This window comes from Perognathus longimembris, chromosome 2, assembly GCF_023159225.1.
Source record: "Perognathus longimembris pacificus isolate PPM17 chromosome 2, ASM2315922v1, whole genome shotgun sequence".
NCBI lineage: Eukaryota > Metazoa > Chordata > Mammalia > Rodentia > Heteromyidae > Perognathus > Perognathus longimembris.
In genome coordinates, this window is record NC_063162.1 from 56,677,863 (window position 1) to 56,686,349 (window position 8,487).

The 8,487-nt window shown below is 38.3% G+C and overlaps 1 pseudogene; it reads left to right on the forward strand.

Moving 5' to 3' along the window:
* Positions 1-2,132: 2,132 nt before the first annotated feature.
* LOC125346532 lies at positions 2,133-4,467 on the forward strand (annotated as a pseudogene).
* Positions 4,468-8,487: the final 4,020 nt, after the last annotated feature.

Genomic DNA, 8,487 nt, shown 5'->3' on the forward strand with positions numbered 1-8,487 from the left:
GTTGGCATGTTTTGAATTGATCATGTTATCTTTATGAAATCTCATATTTTATTTCTGGCACCATTCCTTTTTTTGTTTTCTGAAGCCTACTCTGTTTGATAGCAATATAGCTTACCTAGATTTCTTTCCATTAATATCTTCATGGAAGTGTAGACAGTTAATACATCCAGGAAGTGAGCTGTGTTGTCTGTTACTTTCAGTCAGGTACTACATTAAATTTCTGTAGTGTTACTTGTGTATAGGCTGTGTTAGTGGGGAATGTTTGTCACTGTTCTTGCTCTGTTTTTAGTACAGGCTCTCTGTGCACCTGAGCACACACGTTAGGGTACAGTTTTTTTTTTTTCATTTTGGTACTAAAGTTTGAACTCAGGGCCCTAACTTTGCTGTCATTTGAACCATACCTCCAATCCTTTCTTACTTTCATTATTGTTCAGATAGAATTTCATGTTTTTGTCCAGGTAGCCTCAAACTTCAGTCTTCCTACTTATGGTCCTTCCGCATAGTTGGGACAACAGATATACATTTCTTTGTTCAGCCTAATGATTAAAGCCTCATTAACTCTTTGGGCTGACCTCAAACTGGGTTCTTCTTGACTTCTGCTTCTCTAATAGGAAGAATTACAAGAATAATAGTGGTGAATTCCTTTGCGTATTTGCCATTTTTCTATTAGTGTTACTATTATTGATAGAGTATTATACTCTCCAGCTATCACAGTAAATTTGCTAATATTTGTTGATTATTTTCCTACAGTTTATATGATCTGTAATTTAGAGTTCTGATTTTAGATACTTATACATTTGGGATCATTATGTCTTCATGATGAATTTACTCTTGATTTGTTGTGTAAACTTCCTCTCTATTTCTGATACGTTCTTTTTTCCACCATTACAATTTTCTTTAGTAAGAGTTAGCCTTGGATATTATTTTCTGCCCTTTTTCTTTTAAACTTCCCAGAGCATCAAATTTGAGCTGAGTCTCACACAGACAGCAAGCACATAATCATGTTATGTTCCACTATGCATCCTTACAATCTGTCTTTCCTTTGGTGTGCTCACATTATTTACATTAATGTATTTATATATTTGGAAAGTTTACCATTGTACTATCCTACTCAGTTTTATTCCTTCTGTTTCCCTCATTCATTCCTCATTTCCTGCTCTATTTTTATGTTGCATGAAATACCTTTTTTAGTATAGCATTTTAACATAGCCACTGAGGTTTTAGTCTACAACAACTTATAAACTTTTTGATAATTGCTCTAGGGAATTCCATAACTTTGTCATGATTTAATGAGAATCAACATTTTATCAACTTCTAATGGAATAAAGACACGTACCCACATACACAGCTCTTTGTCCTCTCGAGTGATGTCATAAATCACCACTTATATGCATGGAAAACCTGAGACAATGTCATGTTTTTAACTTTTAACAGCAAAGTAAGTATTAAGAATCTCTAGAGGAAAATGTCTATTACATTGATCTGGAAACCATTTTGTGTTTTTTTTTCCTCTTCATTCTATATATTTCAATTTTCTTTTCAGTCAGTATCGTTTTACTTCTGTGGAATCTTCATTAACAGCTTTTCTCATGTTTTTGTTTTCTTTTTTCTTTTAATTTCACCTTCATTGCTGAAGAATATTTTCACTGGCTATAGAATCCTAGGTTCATGCTATTTTTCTTCTCCATGCCTGCAAAATCAGTGCCTCTTTCTGGCTGCATAGTTTCTGACAAGAGACTCAGAGTCATTTGAATAATTGTTCCCTTTACAGGTAAGACATTCTTTGCTGTTTTAAGGATCACATTTCTTATGTGCCTTAGGGTATGGATATCTTTGGATTTATCCTCTTTGGGACTTATTGAAAATTGTGAATAATTCTTTTATGTATTTTGATATTTACAATATATAAAATATAAAATAAAATATAAATTTATAATATATTTAGATTTCTTTTATTAAGTAAGAAGTTTTCAGCCCTTAATTCTTCAAACCTTTTCCAAAGCTAGGTGTACAATCTTCTGTCTCCCCAGGACTGCATTGACATTAGCTTACCTCTTTAGTTACAAGCTCCACCTGTCTCCTAATCTCTGATAATTGTTTTTTTCATTTTTTTTTTCTTTTTAGGACTAAATACTGGGCAGAGCTCGAGGCAGGGCCTGGTGGACGGCTGTGGATGCAGCGGCGACGAGCAGCTGCGGGAACGGCGCCCACTGGCCATGCTGGGACACAGGCGCCGAGACACGGAGCATCGAGGTTGACTCTTCACCACACTGAAACCATTAGGAAAAATCCTTGTGGTTAACAGCAGAGGCTTCAGAGTGTGTTACCTGTATTCAGGCCTAGAATGATTTTAAATGGCGACTAATACGCCTCAAGGTGAACTTGTTTATCCTAAGGCACTCCCACTTATAGTAGGAGCTCAGCTGATCCACGCGGGCAAGTTAGGTAGAAGATAGCACTATACCAATTCGATGGGCTGTGAATTCTACACGGGAGACTCCACCTAAAAGCAAGCCTATTGAAGGAGAGGAAGAAAAGCCAGAAGAACCGGAGAATGCAACTCCACCTGCAACATCTAGTGAGACAGAACAGCCCAAGGGGGAGCCTGAGAAGGAAGAGAAGGAAGAAAACAAGTCTTCTGAGGAAACCAAAAAGGATGAGAAAGATCAGCCGAAAGAAAAGGAGAAGAAAGTGGAAAAAACAATACCTTCCTGGTCCTCCCTTTCTGCCAGCCAGCTAGCCAGGGCCCAGAAACAGACACCGATGGCTTCCTCTCCGCGTCCGAAGATGGATGCAATCCTAACTGAGTCTATTAAGGCATGCTTCCAGAAGAGTGGTGCATCGGTGGTTGCTATTCGAAAATATATCATCCATAAATATCCTTCTCTGGAACTAGAGAGAAGAGGCCTTAAGCAAGCACTAAAAAGAGAATTAAATAGAGGAGTCACCAAACAGGTAAAAGGAAAAGGTGCATCTAGAAGTTTTGTTGTGGTCCAGAAATCAAGAACAACACCTCAGAAGTCTAGAAACAGAAGAGCTCTACAGTGTATCCAGAGCCACAAGTAAAATTGGAGGATGTGCTCCCCTTGGCCTTTACTTGACTTTGTGAACCTAAAGAAGCTTCCTACAGCCTCATTAGGAAATACGTGTCTCAGTATTATCCTAAACTTAGAGTGGACATCAGGTCCCAGATGTTGAAGAATGCTTTGCAGAGAGCAGTAGAGAGAGGTCAGCTAGAACAAATAACTGGCAAAGGTGCTTCGGGGACATTCCAGCTAAAGAAATCAGGGGAGAAACTCCTGCTTGGTGGAAACATGATGGAATATGAAATCTTGTCTACCATTGCTGCCATGAATGAGCCGAAGACCTGCTCTACCACTGCTCTGAAGAAGTACATCTTGGAGAACCACCCAGGGACCAATTCTAACTATCAGATGCATTTGCTGAAGAAAACCCTGCAGAAGTGTGAGAAGAATGGATGGATGGAGCAGATCATCTGGTAAAGGATTTAGTGGCACCTTCCAGCTCTGCTTTCCCTATTACCCAGCCCAGGAGTTCTTTTTCCAAAGAAAGAGACAGATGACTCTGAAGATGAAGATGAAGATCAGTCATCAGAAGAAGAATCTGAAGATGAAGAGCCTCCACCTAAGAGAAGGTTGCAGAAGAAAACTCCGGCCAAGTCTCCTGGGAAGACTATACCCATGAAGCAGAGAGGATCCAAGCCTGCACCTAAAGTCCCAGCCTCTGCCCAAGAAAACCCCTCCTAAGGCCAAAACTCCTGCCAGACCCTTACCATCAGTCATCAAGAAACCTAGTAGTAGCTCTTCAAAAAAGCCTGCAACCACTGGGAGAAAGGAAGTGAAATTGCTTGGCAAGGGTAAATCTACCATGAAGAAGTCTTTCAAGGAAAAAAAGTAAATTGTACAGGAAGAAAATCATGATAAAATTCAAAAGTCTAAATATTTTATTAGATCAGTATGCATTTGTTTTAGTTTAATGCTTTTCTTCTCCCATGTGGACATTGTGGGGGTGGGGGGGGGACACATAAACCAATTTAGGCATTTGTTAGCTTTAGGACACTGTTCCTACCTAGCACCTGCCCCATTCCCTCAGTCATTTAATTTCTCCAGTAATCCTGGACTCCCAAACTATGGAATCTGTACTGTCCTTTTTGCTGTTCCTCCCCCTACCTCTATTCTTTTTTTCCTTTTTAATTATCTGATTTGGCTTTTCATTTCCCCCTTCCAGTTTTATCTAAACAGTTGCAGAGATTTTTATATTTGTAGAAAGCATCAAAAACAGGATGCTGGTCAGGTGCTATAGGAGGCAGGCTAGCACTGACCAAATCGCAAAGCCTGCCTTGAGAATTCAGTTACAACTCTGGGGCTGGGAATGTGGCCTAGTGGTAGAGTGCTTGCCTAGCATGCATGAAGCCCTGGGTTTGATTCCTCAGCCCCACATATACAGAAGAAAAGCTGGAAGTGGTACTGTGGCTCAAGTGGTAGAGTGCTAGCTAGCCTTGCACAAAAAGAAGCCATGGATAGTGCTCAGGCCCTGATTTCAATCCCCTGGACTGACCAACAAAAAAAAAAAATCATTTGCAGGTCTGAAAACTAATCCTATATCTAAAAGTCACTCCACTAACCCTTTCTCTTCAATGTTAAACCCAATGGCATCTTTGCTTCTTTTGGCCACTCTCTCCTTGGTCAGTTCCAAGGTATTTTCATAGGCCAAGAACACTGCAGTCCTTAGCAGTGAGGACAACGTTTATTTGCCACTAGACTTACAACAGGAAAGTATGGGAATATATTGAATCTGATTTCTGGTGTTACTTATGTTACCCAAAATCAAAGTATATAAAGTCTTCTCTATCAAATGTTAAAACATATTTTTTAATATTTGGAGCATGAATTATCATTTCCTATTTGACTTTTTTTTAAAATAAGGAAATGTTGGGAGAGTTACATCATTGCTAATGTGGAAATGTTAAACACAATTTGCTAACATAAACTAGATTTCAGATTCATCTGTGAGTTTTCCCCCACTTTACAGAGTACTGTTGATATCAAGCAAGTGGTTTCCTTTTTGAAATAGCTACCAAAAAAAAAAAAAAAAAGATAGAAAAAAGCAAATGAAGCCCTACTACCTAACCCTTTTTTATTTGTGTTTGTTTCAGTATTGTGAAGTTGTGTTAAATAGCCCTAGCTTTCTACTTGAGAAATCCCAATTTCTGGTTGTCATATATCTTCCCTGTGGCACTTGACATTTTAATTGTCTTAAACTTTTTGGTGTACATCTTCTGACCCCTTGAGTGCCATCAGAGACAAAAGGTGTTTGTTTTACATTCATTCCACTTGCATTGTCTCCTGGGATCCTCTTGCAGTATAAGTGTGGCTGGGAAATGGACTTGAGAAAATTGGCTTGAATTAGATCATGATCACGTGTGATCCCATCATGAGTTCACAGGAATTTGTGTTGCATGTTAAGGCAATCTTTCCTGTTGTAAATCTTCCTTTTTTAATGTACATATATTTTGAAAAACATGAATAGACAGGAAATTTTAAAAGCTAAAATAAAAGACTAAATACTTTTTATTGAGTTGTCTTTGAGATCATGGGCTCTTCCTTTGTCATATTTATTCTGGTATGAAGACCAATCAATGTAGTTGTTTTACTTTTCAATATTAATATTTCCATTCATTTCTTCTTTCTGTCTTCTATTTCTCATGATTTCCTGTTTCATCTTTTGTTTCCTGGGTGTTTGTAATTGCTTGGTGAAATATTTTTATAGTAAATGCTTTAAATTCTTTGTCAGGCAATTTTAACATTTTTACAAAAGAGTTTCTCATTAGCATCTTTTGATTTTCCATGATCTTATCTGATGTTTCCCTAGTTCTTTCAGTACTGAGGAATTCTGAATTTTATCCTGGTAATGTTGACTGTTATGTTATAAAATTCTGACTTTCAGAAATCTTCTGGAGAATGTTGTTTGCTGTAGCAGTAATTAATTAATTTACATTTGGAGTGTTCCAAAGTTGATTCTGTTTTCAAGTCCATTTCAATGGTGTTTGGAGCTAACCTGTGTGTGTGCGCACATGTGCTTGTGCACGTGTGTACACGTGCACACGTGTGTGTGCCACCCATGGTTAGTCAGAGGCTTAAACCACGATCTTTCTTCCCAAGATTTTCATATTTTGTTTGAATAGGAGATGCTTCTTCTTTTGTTTATTGAGCTAGAGATACAAAGCTTCCCTTCCAGTTTTAGAAAACATACCCTAGTGCCAAATTCAGTATTTCAGATTGCATTTTCAGAATTCTGGAGGTGCAATTAATAAACTATTTTTTCCTATTCTCCAGTTTTGGTGAAACTGAGCTGTAAATGCCCATCATTATGACTTTGAGAATGGGAGTAATGAAATAATCATGATTTGAGCATTTGACTAACCGTGGTTCCTTGCCAGTGTGCTCTTACTTTGAATTCTGTTCTCCTTCTCTAAACTGACTAGTATAATTTATTTTCCAGATTCCTGAAATAACTGCCCCATATATACTTGCATTTAGTGGGAGAGATATGGTAGACCACACTTAGTCTAGTCCAGCATATTTGAAATGAATTCCTCTATCGAATATTTTACTACAGAAATTCCATACTTGGTTTATTTTTAAGATATTCTTGTGTTCTCTGATGTTTACTTTCTTCTCTAATAGTTTGCAGGGCCCTTGCTCCCTCACGCATCCTCTCCTGTCCCGCGGGTGGAGTAGCTGGGGAGTGCCCTAGTGTGAGAAGCTATGGACTGTGTGTAGTCGTGAATATGCCCACCCAGTCCCCTTACATTTAAATAATGGACTCAGGATGCCAGGCGTTTAGGGGATCACGTCCTGTGAAAAATTCAAGGATTTTAATTCAGGGTGGGGCTTATATAGCAGTAATGGCGGCAGGAAGGGGAGGGATTTGGAGTGGCTAACTAGGCAAGGCAATAGGCTGGTTATGAGCTGTCCATCACAGTGACGTCACAGGACTTCCTCTATGGGCGGTCATCACATCCCACAGGACTGCCCCCTGGGTCTGCCCACCGCCATCTTGGCGCTGGTTAGAGCCACCCTTTCCGGTTCCAGACCCGAAAGAGGGTAGGAGTGACTAACAGCCATGGGGCCCCAGGGCAGGAGAAGAGGCAGGTCTCTCAGGACCTCCCCTTAAAGCTATAGCCGGAGCCCAACAATAGTTCACCTATTTACAAAACACTTTTTAACCAGGGAAAGCTTTACTTGTGCAACCAAGACATGGAAAAGTTATCTTTATCTCATGATTGGATTTTTATCTTGTCTATTTTATTAATATTGGAGCATTTCATGCTTTTTCTGTTTCCTCATAGTTCATTAAAGACACTCTCTTAGCTTGGTCTAATAACTCCTTTATCACATTATCATTTAAAGTGATAAACTCATTAATGATACCCTTGTTTCTCTCTGCATATAATTGTGCTTTATTTATATGTAGGGGTACATTGTTTTCCAAATTTCACCATTTTCCTCCAAAAGACTGTCTCTTAATTTTCATTTTGTTTTTCAGCATAAAGATTAATGCTTACCTTTCCAAAGTTAGGGTGTATTAATAGTATCTGTCCTAAGAACAAAGTCTAAATAATTTTTCTATTTAAAGTACTATAATATTCTTAACATGTTTTAATTTTAATCTCCCTTTTTATGTGCTATCTGCAGAGACAATAAGATATATTAAACTTAGTGTCTGTGTGTGTGCGCACGTGCACGCACACTGTTACTGGATCTTGAATTCAGAGCCTCAAGCTCTTCTTGAGCTTTTCTGCCCAAAGTTGGTGCTGTACCACTTTGGCCACACTTATACTTCTAGCTTTTTAATAGGTAATTGGAGATAGGAGTCTCACAGAAATGTCTGTCTGGGCTGGCTACAAACCTCAGTCCTCAGAACTCAGCCTCCTGAGTAGCTAAGATTACAAGTATGAGCCATCTGCACCTGGCCAAAACAAAACAAACAAACAAAACACAATCACACTCTCTTGTGATTCTGTTGTAATTAACTGGAATTAGCTAATGACATGTAGAGTCGTATCTATTTATTTGTTTATCTTTTTTATTGGACAGTACCACCTTGAGAGGAGGTGCAAATAGGTTCCTTGTGTTTGTGTTTCAGCAGCCTGAGATGTCAGGTGAATATGAATTGAAGAATTTATTTATATTCTTTCCTATGATTTTTATTTACTCAAAATTCTATTATTAACCACTTCTAATTATTTCAATTGTTCTGTAACACTTCAGTTGTTCTGTAAGACTTTCAATGATGCCAAAGAATTCCCTCTTTATGTGTGTTTTTTTGTTCTCCTTGCATAAATTTTCTCAGTAATCAAGTTCCCTGAGAGGCTATCTTGAAGTTCTTTTTTTGTTGAAGAGAGTGAATTGCCCAAGCTCTAGATTTGGAGTTGAGTCAATCTTAAAGGGATTGTGTGTGTGT